The sequence below is a fragment of the Protomyctophum parallelum genome (assembly GCF_964188405.1).
Source record: "Protomyctophum parallelum genome assembly, chromosome: 8".
Taxonomy (NCBI): domain Eukaryota; kingdom Metazoa; phylum Chordata; class Actinopteri; order Myctophiformes; family Myctophidae; genus Protomyctophum; species Protomyctophum parallelum.
Window position 1 is genome coordinate 20,836,401 of NC_139703.1, and position 20,353 is coordinate 20,856,753.

The 20,353-nt window shown below is 43.0% G+C and overlaps 1 pseudogene across 1 annotated transcript in view; it reads left to right on the forward strand.

Moving 5' to 3' along the window:
- The window catches only part of LOC310862946 (cadherin-22-like), a 127,329-nt pseudogene that overhangs the window by 48,549 nt on the left and 58,427 nt on the right, over positions 1–20,353 (forward strand). Inside the window, exons 4-6 of the transcript in view lie at positions 4,110–4,277; positions 7,122–7,131; positions 11,332–11,468. The product of the transcript in view is annotated as a cadherin-22-like (transcript). The remainder of the gene's footprint in view (positions 1–4,109; positions 4,278–7,121; positions 7,132–11,331; positions 11,469–20,353) is intronic.

Sequence of the window (20,353 nt, forward strand, 5' to 3'; positions counted from 1 at the left end):
TCACTGTAGAGACGTGCGTCCCCAGTCAGCAGATATGGCTGAATTCCCTGCTGGTATTCTATTGGTGAGGCGGATGGTGGGGATAAGGCCTGAGCCACGATTTCTCAGGCATAGCCCAGCGTTGGTGTTGCCTGCAAATGGCCCCGCGGGAGAAGCGCTAAACTTTTAATGATCCCTCTTTTTTTGGTCCCTGCCGCTTTGATTCGGTCAGCCCCGGTGCCGGGATGATAAATGGCTCTGCCTCGGCAGGGCTAGCCGGGAGACCAAGCTCCTCGTCTCACGACCTGCCGGTGCCCCTCTACCCCTCACCATTAATCCAGGCCCCCCTCCACACACGCGCTCACACATAAGGCAAAGCATTTTTATTTATATAGCACCTTTCATACAGGCAATTCAAAGTGCTTTACAGAATAAAAACAATGAATACAGATTATAATAGATACAATTAAAATAAGATAAAGGAGCATATCAATTGGAACAAATACTCCCACCTTTGATACAAAAAACACAGCTCATGTAAAGCCCAGGCAAGACCTAGCGTAACATCATTGGGATAGGCAATGTTAAATAAATATGTTTTTAAATTGGACTTAAAAACGGTTGGGGATTTCCTAATGTAACCTGGAATATTATTCCAGGTGTGTGTGGTGCATAATAGTGAAATGCTGCTTCACCGTGTGTTATTCCAACTATCGGGTGAACTATTAGTAAATAGTAGGCCAGCCCCAGATGACCTGAGGGTTCATATGGCTTCAGCATGTCTGAGATGTAGCTGGGCCCAAAGCCACAAACACGCACACACGCACGCAAAGGCCAGCCTCCTTGAAACACGTACTGTTCTAGGGGGTCCCCAGCTAAGGACTTGAGCTACAGTATCAAATCCATGGTCTAATTCATTATTATTGTATTGTTATTGGCCTTTCTTTCTTTTCACTCCTCTGATTGGACAATGATTGGACGATATACGGTTGACGTCACAATATGTAATATAGATAATAATATAGATTGTTTTCCTGATCTGTCCTATGCTTCATGTAGTGCGGTACTGCAGTGCAGTACCCGACAACTGAAATTCCCTTGTGGGACCAAAAAAGATCAAATATAATCTATCTAATCCGAGGGTTGTTGAAATTAAAAAGGTTAAGAATCACTGTCTCTGTAAAGACACGTTTGATTGTTATGACAGTATCGAGGCGTCTTTCTTTGTTTCTTTCTCGGTAAAGAAAATTCTCCCAGGGATTTTTTTGTTATGATGGTATTGTGTATGAAGGCAATTCCACTCACCAGATCATGTGTTTTCTTTTCCAGAGACAGTATAATGAATTGAACAAAAGCAAAACACTGCCATTCATGGTCGGCTGTGCATTCACAGACCAAGTTCTGTTGAGGAAGAAATAGAGCTATCGTCATTTACATTTTCATGCTCACTTTTTTTCCCTTTCCTATGTAGGCTAGCTTTTTTCAAGATCCTTAATAGCTAGGGTTTTGGCGTTTTTGACGTCCACACTGGCTTCCCCTGTGCCGTGTACGTTCATTTGCAGTCAGCACGGGAGACATATAATGAATATAAATCCTGTAACGGAATTCTACATTCAAATGTGTTGAATAAAATATTATTCAATGCAGGGAGTTAGGGTTGAGTTGGGGGGGGGGGGGGGGGGATGCATCATAAATGCATCCCCTCTGGCTTCCTGTGGATGAAAGAGGACCATGTCATTTGCCTCCCTCCTTAGCTCCGCTGCTGCATGTACTTTTGGCTACCCGCATACAAACATGGCCCGGAGCTACTTGGGAGCCAAATGTGACTAGAATCACTGAGTTGTGTATTCAACACAATGTAAACCTCTGGGAGGGAGAGGAGCACAAGCCCAGGAAATGCAACAATAGATTTTGACATGTAAAATCCCAGGAGACGGTAAGAATAGAAATATTATCTTACCACACAGTGAAGCGGCTAGCTTCTGTTGTGCCACCGCTGTAGGGCTGGCGGTGGCAGTGTGTATGATTGTATTACTATTCCTACATGGAATGCAGTAATAGTATCATGCCATGTATCTACAGTAACCCTGTTGTCCCTATTTCAGTCTTTTCCAGGCATAAGTTCACGTTTATTTTCTTGTCTTTTTCAATTAAACAAAATTATTTCATAGCCTACTCTTTGAATGGTCTTTCACTTGGAACATTCCACATACATATGCTTTTTTATATCCCAGGATTTCGTAACACATTTTTCATCCGGTTCCAATTTCCTAAACTGCAATCCTGGGCAGGACTCTCCTTTGCCAACCTGGGGAGAGTCCCGAACTGAGGAGTGATTTTTTTGTGAATGCACGAGGAGTGATTAGGCCGCTTTTCATTACCCGACAAGGGGGAGTTTCTATCGTAGGACATAACTTGTGGAAGGAACATGTTATTACGTTATTTTCCTCCATCAGGTGCCTCAGCTGACTATATATTGTTTTTATTTATTTTATATATGTTTTTATCCCACGATTTTGCAACCCATGTTGCGGACTGACCTTATGCTTCCTTCTATGCATGAGGAGTCCAAGCTGCTTCTTTTCACCTGACAGGGGGAGTTTCCCTGGCCGGACGTAGCATGTGGAAGGAACATGTTATTCCGACCAGTTCCTTTCCCCTCCATCACGCGCCCCGGCTGGCCAGGGGGAGGTAGCTATAGAGACCAGAATTACTGCATGTTTTTGTGAGGGTACCTACCCTAGGAGACACAGGGAGAACATGCAAACTCCACACAGAAAGGCCCTTTCGCCAACCCCGCCTCGGGTATTGGCACTGATGACGCAGAGGAGAGAACACGCCCCCCCCCCCCCCCCTCAGCGAGCACAGCGTCCCCAGCGGGAATCGAACGCATGACCTTTGAGCTGTGACAGCACTACCGACTGTGCCACCGTGCCCCCTTGTATAGGTTATATTGTATTCACATACTCTACTATTGGACAAAATAACATTTTATTCACAAAAGAAGATTAGAGTTTACAATAGAGCTTCTATGTCTTAATGCCCTGATGTTTTACATAAAGCACTTTGAATTGTCTTGTTGCTGCAATGCGCTGCTATAGAAACCTGCCTTGTCTGTCCATGCCTACAGAAATGAAAGTTGACATTACTTTTTTGATATAAACATCTACAGTACAAGCTCACAATGCGTATATACATTGTGATGTCTTGTGAGCTTATACATGTTGCTGTTTGTCAATCAACCATATTGAGCTTACCGGTATTATGCCATCATACTGTCAAACTAAAATGCAAAACTAAAAATATGGAGCTGAAATTCCCCCCATTCTTCTCCTGTGCCGTGGTCACAATGTCAGCAATGACATCCCCAGCTGCCTGCGATTGGACAGGGCAACCTGACCTGAGTGCTGCTACTGTAGTTAGTCCACATAGTGGGTCAGTCACAGCGACCAATACACTGCAGTCATCTTTTCAGAAATATCCAATTTCTGGAAGCATGCAGAGGATTGGATTGTTCTTTCCTTTCAAACTCTGCAGAACTCTTTTCTCTCTTTGAAGTGTAAGAATGGTGTGGCTTAACGCAGTAGAGAGCCTGTTTTCAACTCAGCACAGAGCCTGTTGAAATGAAACTACTGAATGTGCTCCCTGGGCAGATTAAGGGAAGTCATTGTGATTGTTTTGTCTACCGACTCCACTGCTTGCACTATAGAGGTGCATCCTGATACAGGCTTTGCTTTCACCATAGAGCAGTTGTCATGGAGCTTGATTCTGGCAGGGGCAGGCCTTCATTCCGTTGCCTATATATTATTCATTTTAATACAGCCCAGTCCTATAATGGTATAAGCACAGTGCTGGGAAGGGAAGGGAAGGGAAGGGAGAAGACGGGAAAAAGACACAATCTCGTCTATCAGGAGGGCTCAGGGAGCGGTGAATTGGAATGCACTGCACTAGTGCGTCTGTAATAGAGTGCTCAGCTGAAGTTGATATTCAAAATGGGCGGCATCGGGAATATTATGAAGTTGCAGGAATTGCAGAAAACTGATTTGACCTTTTCCTTTGTCTCTCTCGGCCTCCCTCTCTCTCTCTGTCTCCCACTGCTCATCTGGCCCTTTCCATGCCACCATCATCAGGGATCATCCTGACAGCTGTGGCAGACCTGGACCGTGAGACCCAGGACCGCTACGAGCTGGTGGTCAAGGCCACGGACATGGCGGGTCAACTGGGCGGTCTCTCTGGCTCCACTACGGTGACCATCGTCATCTCCGACGTTAACGACAACCCACCACGCTTTCCACAGAGTGAGCCTCTTGCGCACAGCCGCACACACACACACACACACACACACACACACACACACACAGACACACACACACACACACACACATTTTCAGAGGGATACAGAGAGATAGAGAGAGAGAGTAGTGTTCATCTTGTGTTGCAGAATAATTGCATTGTCACTGTCAGGCAGAAATCTTGTATCTCAATAGTTCAACAACTCATTCTTGGCTAAATACTTCTTTAACGTCTTATTGAGGCTCGCACTCCTCACCAAATACATTTTTAACATGTTATTCTGGGTGCCTGCCATGCAATGGCAGAAACACAGGTTGAAATCTGCAACACACTTAATAATCGTAATAGATGTTCTGAAACTTTGACCGCACGGTTTACCAAAGCCCCGCAATATATACATCAAAACGTGGAGGGTGTGTAGAGCCCAGGATCACACTAGTTGATTGACACAGGGGTGAAAAATGGGTTACAAAATCGTGGGATAAAAAATATATATATATAAAAGAAAACGTGCGGCTTGGCCGGGAATGGTGTGCTTGTGCTTTTCTTTCCGATTTGCGTTACCGTGCCCACGTAATTCGCAATAAACGACGCGAAAAATCCCCATTCAAAGTCAATGGGGAAACGCGGGTAAAAACAGAAAACGACACGTTACTTTGGAGCCACATTGCTCTGGCATACTGTTATGTAGAAACACGATTTAAACGTCAAACAGCACATGAGGCCGTCGACTTTGTCGTGGTTCAGACGGAATTCGAATACGTTTGCCCGCTATCGCAGTTCAAAGTGTGTGTGGTCTGAGCAATAATCTCGACTCAAAGTGTCGCACGCCCAGAGAGAGACCGGGTCAGAGTGAGAAGCAACTGTGAAGACTGTACCGAAATTCTCCGAACAAATCGTCCTCACGGCCAAAATATTCACTTTACACGCATGGGTTTCGGTAATTTTGTAGCCACACTCGTCCTCTTTCACTCAATGTCACAACCACAGCCCAGATACATACGCTACAAAAGTGACAGGCTACCATTCCATTTCAATGGAAGCCAGCAACATAAAGATACAAACTGACAACTGAAAAAAGATTAAATGTCTTCCACATTTTTAAACACTCTGTAACGCAGTGAAGCATCAATTAATCATTATGTTTTTGTTTGATTAATTCCACTGACCTTGCATGGGAAAGTAATCTTTGCCGTTAGCCAGTTCCCAGTTGTTTTTAATGTCTGACTGTACCACGAGTTGTCTATATTCATGACTAATAAAGTAATAAATCAATCAATCAATTCTAGAGTGCTTTGGACTTTGGAGAAACATACTCACAAATAACCTTCGTGAAATGAGCCCCCCAGACTCTAGACACAAATCAGCCAACTGTAACAAACAATTGTGTTACTTTAAAATGAGACTGTCTGTGGTAGAGAGGTAAAGAAATAAACAAGCTGTCAGCCCTGCTGGACAGAGAGAGAGAGGTATGGACGGGCCGACCAACCAATGGACCGACATTGCCATCCTTAGAAATGGAATAATAACAATGTTTTATTCATAAGCCAGAGGTTATCAGTGTGGACTATACCAAGTGATGCTAATGTGTCTGCGATTGAGAAGAGCCTTGCTGTGTCACTGAAAACAATAAACAAAGGTGCCATACTGTGTGTGCATCATGTAATTAGGCAGAAACACATTTGTGTATAGAAAAATGTGGAGGTAGGCCTAAGCTAAGAGGTCAAAGGCTAATGATATACATTGAATGAAAACAGCATAAGGTCAATATTAGTCTTGACCGAACTGGCATGAACGTCATTCAACAATATGCAATTAGCCCTAAGAGTAATGTTTTAGACACAGTGTGAAAGAGAGACGGAAATAAATACAATGTATGAGTCGTAGATGTTGTACTTACATGGAATTAATATCATTATGGCACCTAAGATGACCTTAATTCACTAAACTAAATCTGTATAATTACCACAAGAGCTGTGAGGCTAAAACAAAACATCAGTGTCACTCTCTTGAAAATTGATTCAGACCTCTCTAGAGTCCCATGTACCGGGCCAGACATCAGCTCCCATCACTTGATTACCAGTTATGGGTTGAGTGTTGAACCAGCACATGCATGCATTAATAATAATAATAATAATAATAATAATAATAATAATAAACTTTATTTATATAGCACCTTTTGTCACCTTTGTGTCACAAAGTGCTTAACAATATAAAAACAACAGCATTAATATACAATGATTTCTGACAGTATTTGGGCCAGTCAGTGGTGTTAGTGCCCCACAAGTTAAAGTCTCTCTCTCTCTCTCTCTCTCTCTCTCTCTCTCTCTGGGACAAATGATGTCAAAGCATGTTGGGGGATGATGTAAACAAACAGTGGCGATCCGTGGTAAAAACAAATGTGTGAAAGAGGGGCGCTCTTGTTATCGTACATCAATTTATGTTATTATCATTTAACCATGATACAATGTTTAAAAAAAAACATTCAATATATAATAGTTTCCCTTCAATGTCAATGTCAATGGCGTTTAATGTTTTGATGTTTAATTTCAGTCATATTTAGTGGTACTATCAGCTCTTACATCATCATCTCATACTGGCCATTGGCCAATCAGAATGCCTGTTGCCTGTGATTGGTTAGCTGATTTGCTCGTTTATATATGACATTTGACCGGAATTCTTACCGCGGTCAATGGCAAATCTTGAGATGTGTGGGGACAAAAGCAGTTTATAGAAGGGGCTAGCGCCCCTTAAAAGTAAATCACTGATCTGGCGGGTCTAACATTCAACTCAGAGCCCATAGGGGCCAGCTGAGCTATACTCCTCTAATTGCCTGTCTGTTTTTGCAGACTTTGGCGGGTAAAAGAAGCCCCATCATCTTTACTTTTGTTTGCCAATGCCAACTATTTAATCATTTTCCAGATGTCCACCGGGGGGAGAAAGCCAAGGAGTGGTGAAGTGTTCCAATCCATTTCAAACACTGGCACTTCTGGCTGCGGTTCTGTAGGACCACTACCCAGTTGAGGGCACTCCAAAAGTAGATGACAGGCAAAGGGGGGGGGGGGGGGGGGGGGGGGGGGGTATTGGGAGTGGGTAGAAATCCAAGATCCACACTGGGGAAACACCATTCCCATCTGGTTCCCGAGATCCACATGATTTTAATTTAAATTTAAATTTCTGTTCTTCTTCTCTCCCCCCAACCCAGTTATCGTCATAATATGACAAATCAATATTTCACATTCCAAAACTGGCATGCATGTTTTCCAGTCCCATGTTGACGTGTGTGTGTGTGTGTGTGTGTGTGTGTGTGTGTGTGTGTGTGTGTGTGTGTGTGTGTGTGTGTGTGTTTGAGAGAGAGAGAGGGGGTGGGGGCACTGGGGGGGGTCGCTTACCTGCAGACACTGTTTCTGCTTGTGAAAGCTTCTTCCGTTTTCCACCAACAGTAATATATTTGTCCACAAATGATGCAGATGGCTGGAAGGACATGGCCAGCAGAAGGGACGGGCAAACCTGTCAGAGACCTACGTTTATTTCGGAGGGTTTCAGACGTGGCTCGGACTGGCTCCGTCGCGGCCGATGCTGTTCCGAAGCAGCGACTGCATCCTTCTTCCCCCTGCACCGTCTGTGTGCAGCGTTTCTCGGCCAAACACAATCGTCTTTTACAAATAAAGCGACGGTAACACGTGGCGTGAAACCCAGCGTCCTCGTTAGAGTCCTTTGATTCCCTTTCACGCACTTTTCCCCGCTGTTTTGGTTTCTTTTTCCCCACTTCGCTGCTTGAACTGGTGGCCGCCATTGCTCTAATATTATTATGGGAAGGGAATAAAGCTGCTACGCGATTGATCCACGTGACCAAAACCACACCACTCCCCTTGCGCATATTAGTACGCCTTGTAAGAAATAGTCCCGTCTTTGACCACTGATTATAAAAATACTGCAGGATGGCACGAGTAGAACTTCTTTTTTATTTGGACTTTCTACCTATAGATCTCTTTTATGGAGAAAAAATTGTGTAGTGCCCCTGCCGTGGGAACGGAACTGAACGAAAAGGGACCTCACAATATGGCCTAGCAGCAGCCGTTTTGTGTTTGTGTCGCTGCATACAGTACATTTGCGCAGGATCCTGCACATCCAGCTCCATCTCAATGAATTAGAATATTGTGTAAAAGTTCATCCCCCCCCCCCCCCCCCACCCTAATATAATTCAAAAAGTGAAACTTTCATATATTCTCAATTCACTGTGCATAAAGTGAAGTATTTAAAATTTAAAACCTTTTTTTGTTTTAATCTTGATGATTATGGCGTACAGCGCATGGAAATTAAAAAAAAAATCCCATCTCAAAATATTAGAATATTTTACGAGACTAGAAATGTCGACCATCTGTAAAGTATATAAATGTATGCAGTCAATACTTGGTCTGGGCTACTTTTGAACAAATTATTTCATCAAGGTGTGGCATGGAGGTGATCAGCCTTTGTTATGGAAGCCCAGGTTTCTTCCTCTTGACAATACAACCTAGATTCTCTGTGGGGTTCAGGTCAGGCCAGTTGGCTGGTCAGTTAAGTACAATAATATACCATGGTCAGTTACTAGTAGTTTTGGCACTGTGGGCACTGGGCAGGTGGCCAAATCGAGCTGGAAAGGAAAGCTTTGATCTCCATATTAGTGATCGACCGATATGTTTTTTGGCCGATATATCCGATCACCGATTAGTGTACGATCAAAAAGCCGATAGCCGATATTATGAGCTGATATTAATTGAAGTAAAAAAAAAAGTTTTTTACAGTAACATAAATTCCAACACAAGAATTCCTTTAAATGCATTGGAGAATATTTATTGCTTATAAAAAAGGAAGTGCAAGAAGCACCAACATCGTTTCAGTAACACTTCCTATCATGTACTATCTATCTATCTATCTATCTATCTATCTATCTATCTATCTATCTATCTATCTATCTATAATGAATTGCATTTTTATAGCCCCAAAAAGGCCTCTGCCCGGGCCCATGCCCAGCGTCCATATATGGAGCTGGCCTGTTCTGACCTCACAGCACTCCATATTTGGGCATGCCTGACACAGAAGACAGAACTCCTCAAGCTGGCTGCATATACTCCCTATTTGGGCATGCCTTACAAATAACTCCATATATGGGCATAAAAGGGAGACAGACATAATATCTGGGTGGGGCATTCATTTCTAACTTGCATCGTTCCAAGTAGGTCAGTGCCCAATGGGCTGTAGAGGCCATACGGGCACCGTTCTAGTTTATCAAAATTGGTGATCTACAAGCCCAAAGCACATTGCAGCATGACATGTTGAGAGCAGTGCAGTGGCCCTCTCTCTGACTCTGTGTGTGTGTGAGAGAGAGGAGACGTCAGTACAGAGTGTGTGTCTGTAGAGACACACACAGCCGTGGCCGATTATCGGTCAATCACTACTCCATATATGGAGCTGAGCTGTTCTGACATTCCATAATCCATATGTTGATCCTTGTCTCCCTTTTGACTGATACCTGTCCATTTAAACTCTAGACGGGCCTTCCCCAAAGTTATTAGTGCAGCCGCACCCGGGCATCCGGCGAAAACTAGAGTTCTTAACAGGCCCGAAAATTAAGATCTTACCCCCATGCCAAAGTGCCAGCACTCTCCCAGCAGGCTGCTGTCACCCAGGCGGTTATGTTGATCTGACCCCCCATGCCAAAGTGTCAGCACTCTCCAGTAGTCTGCTGTCACTCAGGCGGATGTGTGCACGCGACCTCGCTTCTCGCCGTCAGGCGTCTTACTGGTTTACTATAATTAGTGTAATATAGTATACACTGCATATATTCTATAATGTGTGCACGTCCGGTCATTTGTGCTGCATGCGTGTGTGTACTAATAAAATATTGACATTTGTATTATAGCCTCTTGAACCTGAAATGCCTCTTGAACCTTGATATGCTGTTATTATTCTGCTGTTGTAATTTTGTAATTACGTAATTGTAATTACAAAATTTGGTGGCTTGATATTAATTAGTACAGTTGCAGATCTACTGTAAGCTTGTACTATTTTCAAAAAGCATGTATAGTATAAAATAGGGCTTAACTGTTCAGTGTATGTTTTGTAATAATAATCCAAATACTCAACTCAAGTAAAGCACTTACTTAAATACAGTACTTGAACTATATTACGTACTTGTTTAACATACTTGTTCCACCGCTGGACACAACTACATTGTAAGTGAAACAGAGTGGATAACTTTACCGCAAACACTTGGACAGCGCCACTAGAGAAAGCACAGATATGAGAGCTGCACAGGTGTTGACTACGCTACGCTGTGGACTGTGTTTCAAGTGTTGAAAGCATCACTCCTCTCAAATGAATGGTATTTGAGAACAGTATATGATGCCGTTGACATTCTCTTTATTAATAATACTACAGTATACTGTAACTGTGGCTCTCATACGATGGCTGCGGGGGTGGTGTGACTGTGAGGAGCCTTTGTGGGAGAGAGATTTAAAAAGCTGCCGTTGCCCTCACTGGTTTAGGTTTAGGTTCAGCCAGAATACTGTAGTAGAAAGGAGAAAATTGGACAGTGGAAATAAACAGAAAACCGTCATTGGGTTTTCTGTAGACTTCACGATGATGTGTTTTGATTTTGCTGGAGCGCATTTTAAAGATCTGCTTTCTTGCTCCGGGGTGGGCAGTGACTGAGTAAACTAAGCAGGGTCGCACACACTGCCACAGCTTTCCAATAAACGCACTGTAACAGATGATTATTTTTATCCATTTTCTTTGGTGGGTATGTTTTTTTTTCTCTTTTTCTCTCTCTCTCTCTCTCTCTCTCTCTCTCTCTCTCTCTCTCTCATCATTAAATATTTTTTACAAGTTGCTCCCGCTCAAAGTAACCTGATATCAACTCAGTCCTTAGATAACCCAAAAATAATAAGTGAGATGAAAAGAAAAAGGACTATTCATTAAATGTTGCAGAATTGGAATTTCACTTGTAAAAGTATTGTGACTCATACTTTTACTGTCTCTGTTTTTGTGTCTCCCTGTCTCTGTCTCCGGTTGCAGGTTTTCCATTGATCACAGCACGGACCAGGAGAAGATCTTCCACATTGATCCCGTATCAGGTGCCATCACTCTGGACAAGGTCTTGGATCGAGAGACTGCAGGCTGGCACAAAATCACAGTGACTGCAGTGGAAGCAGGTGAGAGACTGCAGGCTGACACAACATCACAGTGACTGCAGTGGAAGCAGGTGAGAGACTGCAGGCTGACACAGCATCACAGTGACTGCAGTGGAAGCAGGTGAGAGACTGCAGGCTGACACAACATCACAGTGACTGCAGTGGAAGCAGGTGAGAGACTGCAGGCTGACAGGCACAACATCACAGTGACTGCAGTGGAAGCAGGTGCACCTGGTCAGGCCGACCTGTTAGAGACCTCGATTTACACTGCGAGTGTTATTTTAACTCTGAGAAATTACAAGTAGAGTAGACCGATGGACTTGCGGATAGTGGTGCGAAGCAACTAAGTACATTTATTGCGACTGTAGGTCGCAGAATACCATGACAATTAACCTGCAATCAGTTAGTCTGTCTGTCTGTCCGTCCGTCCGTCACGCCTCGTGACACGCTCCATATATGGCCGTCTCAATAATATGAAGATCACGACACTGATCTTCATCAAACCCTGGATAGCCATACATAGAGAAGACTGGATCATCACCTAGATTTGCATATATGGAGCCAGTCAGCAACTCTACATCTGACCTCAAACCCTTGGATGTCCATATATGGAGCTGACCTGTTCTGACATTCCATATGTTGACATTTTAAAACTTGAAATGGGACATTCTGCACAATGAGTACTTTTACTTTTAGTATTTATATATTGCAGTATTGATAGTTTTACTTAAAGGGTAAGACCACTTTTTTGGAGGTTTGGGTTGTTTTCTTACCTTATTATGGTCAAACTAGTCCAGTCCAGGAGTTAATTCGCTCCATTGTGCAGTTTTATAGAAAATAACTTTATAAAAATACCAGCCCAATGAGCCCATTGACTTACATTGTAGCGGGGAAACAGCTCTCAAAGTCACTCTTTTAGCACATGAACGAACGCAACAAAAGCTGATTCTGACAGTTTATGACATCAGGAAAACTCATGCGGTTTTATTTTCGTGTTTTAACGTATATTTATAAAGGTACTATTTTGTTTGGAGAGACACTGAAGCTGCAATGCGGTCTTCCGTTTCCGGTTTCATTTGTAAACAAGGAAGTACGCTGGCTGCCTGTGTTGTACGCTGAGAGCACCCAATCCATCTGCAGTCGAGCAGTACCCCCGACACAGAGTCTTTTTTTTTAGTCTTTCCTACAGTAATCATTGTCTAATAACCACATGAACCCAGCTGTAGCATCCCCAGGGATTTGTAGTTTGGCAAATCTTTGGCAAAGAGATTTTGTAGTGTGTGTGTGTGTGTGTGTGTGTGTGTGTGTGTGTGTGTGTGTGTGTGTGTGTGTGTGTGTGAGTGTGTGTGTGAGTGTGTGAGTGAGTGTGAGTGTGAGTGTGAGTGTGAGTGTGAGTGTGAGTGTGTGTCTGCTCGCACGCGCATCCATGTGCGATTGTGCGTGGAAGGATTGCTGTATGTATTCTCTACCTTTATGCAATCTCTAAGGAGTGGATGTAGTGATTTGGGGATTGTATGTAATGCAAAAGAGATTGCATTCTGCATTGTAATAGTTCCCCTGCTCAACACCAGGTGAGAGAGAGTGCACGATGAAATGGAGCAGTCTTTCTTCCTCTGTCTCTTGGTTCCTTTTTACCATCCCATGTAGCCATAGATACAATAAATTCATGCAAGCAATAAAATGCAACACAGTAGCCCCTCAGCAAAACATTTTCGAATGAAATTTAAATTAGTTTTATGAAGCATAAATTTGAGCCATAATTCTCAAGACAAATTGTCTTCTTTTGTATTCCTCTTTATGCTTGTCATGACTGTATGCACATTGTAATGTTAATTGGCCAACAGAGACACAAACACAAGGGCGCACACATGCATGCATGCACGCACACACGTGCGCACGCTGCCAATATTGAGCATAAACACAAGCCTGTACTTGACAGATAAAGCACGCACTGTCATTTGAAGGAAACTCCAGACAAGCAAAGTCTTCAGTTGATTCCATCATAATTACAACAATTTACAATTTACAATTTAGGCATTTAGCAGACGCTCTTAATCCAGAGCGACTTACATTGAGCAATTGAACAATCCTGTATATGGGCCTGCGTTGCATATCGGCAAGTCTTAAACTTGCTCATTGAGGAGAGAGAGAGAGAGAGAGAGAGAGAGAGAGAGAGAGAGAGAGAGAGAGAGAGAGAGAGAGAGAGAGAGAGAGAGAGATAGATAGACAAAAGAGTGAAGGAAGGCTTGTGTGGGAGAAATAGGTGGTGTGAAGCAGTAAAGTAGAAGAATATTTTTGACAGAAGGCTTAATTTTCTCCACAGTGATTTTGTTATTATTATTTTTTTTTCTTATTTTATTCATAGTAGAGCTCAGCCATTATATAAGCCTGCAGAGCCAAAATTGGCCCTTTGAACACCTGTGGTGCCGGTGAATAATTAGGGATTGTGACACAGAGTCGTGTAGTTTTAACGACACCCTGAGGGTGTTGGAAAGTAGCCAACACGCACGCACGCACGCACGCACATGCACACACATGCACACTACTGCCTAGAGGCCAAGGACAAACCTTTGCCCTGCATTTTTTACAATCGCCTCCACAAGGAGGCCAACATATGTAAAACTTATAGTTGGTAAAGTCGGTACACATGATCTCTATATTCATGTGATCGAGACAGATCTGTTAGTATTTTTTGTATCCCATCCTATATTACCCTCATTTATCAATTGAGTGTAAAATCTGCCCCAAATTTGAGTGTAGGTTTTGAAGTACACCCACGTCGACACGGCATTTATAAAGTGATCGCAAACAGCTGATCCTTGTGACGGCTGAAATCAATCTGGAACGCCCTATGAAATCAAGCCTTGCCCTCGTTTTTGCGACATGCACAACTATAGCCTATGTCCGATGCGGTCCCCTCGACTCCCCCGGCGTGCCACTTGCGCTGGCATGCCGGCACGGCACATTTGGCATTCGAGCGACAAGTCGGGTTTATCCTTAAAATGACGAGATGTAACTCGAGAAACGGGGATTCCAGCACAGGCAGCGCAAATCCTCGCATACGGTATGTGCTCATGCAAAACAGAAAACACTGTTTAGATGGCTAGTATCTAAACTTGCAACATTGTTTTAATTGTGCGATTTTAATTGCTTGTAAAGTTGTTAATCTCCTACCAATTTCATATGACACATCGTTGATGTAGGCCTATTCCTTTTTTTCTTTTATTTTTATTTTTCTCATTATTACATGTAGCCCATATACATACAGTTTTATATTAACATTTTAGGAGTGAATACATTATGCTTCGATGCCTGTGACAGCCTCTCAGCTGGTCAAGCAATGCTGCTCCGCTGTTCTACAACAGAAAAACAGGTGAGGACAAAGCGTACGACAGCTCCCGACCTAACGTGTCCTGGCACACGTTCAGGTTCAAAGTTTTGCGGAAATGGTAAATGCCGAAAATTGCGGTACTTTCGGCGTGCACCCATATTTTGGCATACACCGAGTTGATAAATGAGGGCCATTATCTCTATAGTCATGTGATCAAGGCGGATCCGATTGGTGAATTTCAAACATTGACGGCCCACGAGCACCTGTGATCCGAAGAGCACTTTTTTTGATGCCAATACTTTTTTTTTTAACTTTTACTCAAAGTACATCTTGAATTCTGGACTTTTACTTGTAAGCAGTGTTGGGCGCGTTACTTTAAAAAAGTAATTAATTATAGTTACTAGTTACTTCTCCAAAAAAGTAACTGAGTTAGTAACTGAATTACTCTATTGTAAAAGTAACTAGTTACTAGGAAAAGTAACTATTTGCGTAAAAAAAGTTGTAATATGTCTAAGAATTTGGATTGTTTTTGGGAGCAGGTTTCACAAGGTGCATAGAGTAGAACAGCATAAACAGGTACTGGTACTTACAAGTTACAACTTACACATAAGACATAACCTTTTGCCATGAGGGAGAAATAAACTTCAACTTCAATATATGTATTGCACTTCAATATAATATTTATTGAACCTCAACAGTAAACCAGGTGTAATTGCCTACACCAGTGGCTCTCAAACTTTTTGGACCTCAAAAGTCCAACAACTTCAGACAAGACAACTGGTAGACAATACTGTCTAATTAAAGACACAAATTGGCTCAGAACTTAAGACAACTGGTCAGTGGTCAGTCTCACACACACACACACACACACACACACACACAAACTATGAGCAGAGCGCTGTGGCTCTGAGTTTGATAATAGACCCCATCGTCCAAGGGTGTGTGTGTGCGTGTGTGGTGGGGGGTGGTATCTTAGCAACACTGAATGATCTGTCCCATTGGTCGTGTGCTCGTATCATGAGCCAATGGCTGCAGCTCTGAGCTTCCCAGACCCAGGTTCACAAACTTCACATCTCATCTATGCCGTAAAGTGAACTGACAGCCACAGCTCTGCTGCAGCGGTGAGCGCTCTTCTCTTCTCGTGAAGAAAGCAGGACAGAGTTGTCAAATAAATCCCGCCGTCATTCATACTGTATTTATTCTCCGACCCGACATTAAAATACGGAACAACGTGCGTCCCGTATCAGTTCATTACGGGGCTCGTGACAGGCTGCAGACACTTGAGAGTTGGGACTGTATACTAGCCGATAGCTTGGGGACGCTTAACATAATAACGGAGCACATTTCATTGTCAGTAACGGTAACTGCGTTGTAACAATGACAATTGTAATTAATTAGATTACCCGTTACTGAAAAAAATAACGACGTTAGGTAGCGCCGTTTGTTTAAACGCCGTTATACCCAACACTGCTTGTAAGTATTTCTATATTACAGTATTGATGAGTGAGTACTTTCTCTGCCAGGGAACAAAAAGCTTCCTGTGTACTGCATGCGAGCATGGTTTCTTCAACGTGTTGAGTACAGAGTGACGTAGAGGGTGCGCTGTGACTGGCCAGTCGCTGTGATTGACAGCCTACACCTACACCTAAACATAACCCTAACCTTAACCTCAGTAAAACTATACCTAAACCTAACCCTAACCTTAACCTCAGTAAAACTATACCTAAACCTAACCTCAGTAAACTATACCTAAACCTAACCTCAGTAAAACTATACCTAAACCTAACCCTAACCTTAACCTCAGTAAAACTAAACCTAACCCTACCCCTAACCTTAACCTCAGTAAAACTATACCTAAACCTAACTTCAGTAAACTATACCTAAACCTAACCTCAGTCAAACTAAACGCAGTGGCTGGGGGTTTCCAAGAACCCGGAACGACGGAATCCGTTGAAGAAACCATGCTAGCGTACTGCATGGTTGTCTCCTTTACTGCACAGTCACGAGCCACGGTACTGCATGGTTGTCTCCTTTACTGCTCTGTCACGAGCCACAGTACTGCATGGTTGTCTCCTTTACTGCTCTGTCACGAGCCACAGTACTGCATGGTTGTCTCCTTTACTGCTCTGTCCCGAGCCACAGTACTGCATGGTTGTCTCCTTTACTGCACAGTCCCGAGCCACGGTACTCCAAATTCAAATCAGCCTTAACTGTTCCCACTCCCCCATATAAACCTATTGCATAGGCGAGAGTGACATATAATCTTCCCGGACCGATAGCAAGTATGATATCACCTTGCAACATGTTTTTATTATATATTTTTTTCTTTTACATCCAGACAGGTAGGTGGGAGAAAGATAGTCACCCTGAGGGCAAAAAAGATACCAAAGTATTTGGAAAGTCTGTTGCATTCCTTGACACAGTTTGAGTTAGTTTGCTTTACCGCCGTTGTCCTCGGAGTCCTCACCACAAGCAGGTCAAAGTCCATACTTTATCGATGTTAGTAATAATATGATGACTTTTCATTCATTAAAACCTGTATGAACCATGAAACAAAGTGCAGACATTTCTCACTGCAGTGTTTATTTTTTATTTTTTAACATGCTTTAATATAGACGAATTCAGAAACGGGTCTCATGGTCGCAGCAAACGGAATTTCCTGTAGGCGGAGACGACATATCTGCGGAGGTCTTCTACTACATTGAATGGTAGAGTGACTGATGTTAGTCTGCTCAAACGTTACTCTTTTACCTGGTAACACCGGTAACACCAGACACTGTGAGTCTGTGGCATCTCTAGTTTGAGTCCCTTCTTTCTCTCTCTGCTCTGCCTCTGTATGAATTGCATGCAGAGACGTTGCAAAAGGAGACAATTTTCTCTTTTTAATCAACGTTTTATGAATGCTAAAGGAGAGGAGGGAGGGAAAGCAGGACATGATGAGGCATGGCTCAATTGAACAAAATCCTGCGAAATAGTCAGAATGAGATATCAAATTAATTATGCAAAACACTGAATAAGTCACGCCGGCATTTACAGACTTGATGAGTAATTGGATGGGTTTGGTAGCGCAATGCAGATGAGGTTGACGGAATGGCGCATCATAGCAAAAATAGGACTGGGGAAATCACTATCCCCTGGGGAAGGGACACACATACAGTTCGATGTGATCATGACAGAAGAAAAGAGTTGTTGACCTTAAAGAAACTGACTGCTCCTTCTATGATCTTTTATCCAGAGGATTATGTGGGGATCCACCTGGAAATCTTTCAACTTAGTGCAGAGGATGAGGCTGCATGCAGTTGAAAGCTGAGGAAAGGTCCCCAAATAGCCTGTGGCTCCTGTGAAAAGAAGAATATATCAGCAATAGCCTATCAAGACCTCACAAGACAACTTGTAGAGTTTTTATTTGCTAGATGAATAATTCATTTAAATAAAATTATCTTAGTTTAAATATATATATTTTAATAATGTATTATTTATGTTTCTTCTCCTTTACAATTGACCCCTTTGACTGCCCCCTGGAGGCTGTAGTCGCCTCTTTGAAAGCCTGTGGACTAAATAGTTTGCAAATCAAACTGTCCCACTGGGACGATAAAGACAAATCAAATCAGCCAAATAAAGACTGGGAAATCTGCCAATCGACATGAGCTCGTTGTCAACAGCTCTTGGCTGGTGCGGAGGATGAGGTTAAACCTCCATGTGTAGTTTTGAAGTGTTTTAAGTACAGTATTCTATATAGCCTACGTATACATTTGAGTGTTAACTGGGATTCATTTGGCTGTATTGCTTCTCTTGAGAGACATGGAGTGCCACTGCACAGCGTCCATTAAGTTCCTGGCACTCAAAGCTATATGAAGAGCAACTCATTGACTTTACCACTCATTTGGTCCCATTGGAAACACTTACTGATCATAGAAATAGCTTTTAACTGAATTGCCATTTTATTATCAAGGTAAGTCAAGTCACATTTATTAGCACATTTCATACGACAAGCGCAGACTCAATCTGCTTCAAAAATAATACGATTAATAATAAAAATAAGGAAATGCAAATGTCACCAGTGACACAAATTGAACACAATTATGTATGAAACATGCAAGAATGAGATTAGGCAGGTTTTTTGTTTGCTTTTGAAGGAAGACAATGTTGTAAAAATGCTTAGATCAACTGGTATAGCATTCCACAGAGTAAGACCATAGTGACTGAAAGCACCACCATAAACGTAGAGTTTATGCCGTGTATAGTGAGGAGAACTTTGTATGATCTGGTTGGCACCGCCATATCATACAAGTCTGATCGCACCTTACAAACCCTCCCGAGCGCTCAGATCAGCCGACACAGGGAAGCTGCGAGTACCCTTGCTAAAAATGCTGGGACAACGTTCCACACGTCCCAAACTCTTCTCCCACTCCATCTTAGCCCATAGCACTTTCCGTAGTACTTGCCCTAGCCTCGACCTCCTACAGGCGTATGCAAAGGCTCAACTTATGTAACTTAGACAGCATTTTATGTAGACTTAGATGGCATTGTATGTAGACTTATAGCATATTATGTAAACATAGCACTATATAGTATAAATATAATGCATAGTTTATTTATTTTTTAATATTCCACTGTTACGTTCTTAGCTTATTGTCAGGGTCTGCATACCAGATCTCCCTGTCAGCCACTCCCACTCCCCATTCCTACCCTCAGTCATTGTCACACACCTGTTCCCAATCCATCCCCAGCCCAGCAGTGCCATGCCCCTTCACTCCTGAGAACATTTCCCCAATCAACCCACCTCCTATAAAGACTGGACTCATTGCAAACACAAACTGTGGGAACATAAACCCTTGTCCGGTGTGCAACATTGCTGTCCCTGAGCTCTACCGTGAAGATTCCTGGTTCCTCGTGTTGCTCTTCCGTTTTGGGACATTACCTTTTGATGCCTTTTTGTAAGGTTTGCCTTTTGGTCTTTCTGTTTGTGGCATTCTGCTTTGAAATGTTTAGCATTTAGCATTCCTGGTTTTTCTGTAAGCAGCCACAGCTAACACTTTGTAAGCTTGACCTCTGATTTAATAAATCTCTTTATTTGAACTTTCATCTGCATTTGGGTTCAGTCATTCTGCAAACCGTGACAGTATGTTCCCACCGTTTTGAACCCAGCAGACAGAGTTTAGTTTTTTTAGTTTTTCTAAGTATTTTTCCCAGTGTCTAACAAGCTGCTGAGGCCTTCCAACATGGCCGACTTGCCTTTTTCATATGGAGACTTTGGAGTGAAAAAGGATGTCTTTTATGAGGATCCCCAGTTCCTTGAACAACTGGCCAAATATTGGAGGCAGAATCCCATATTTGCCCAATATATGGCTTTTTTCAGGTGGGAGAGTAGGGGTGCACCTTTTCCTCAGTTACCTCCTGAAGAGGTCGCTCCGGTCACCCCTGCTCTTCAGCCCACTTCCTCGCCCAGCCTGCCTGGCTTTCCGCCTCCCAACCTGCCTGGCTCTCCGCTGCCTGGCTCTCCGCTGCCCAGCCTGCCCAGCTTTCCGCTGCCCAGCCTGCCCAGCTTTCCGCTGCCCAGCCTGCCCAGCTTTCC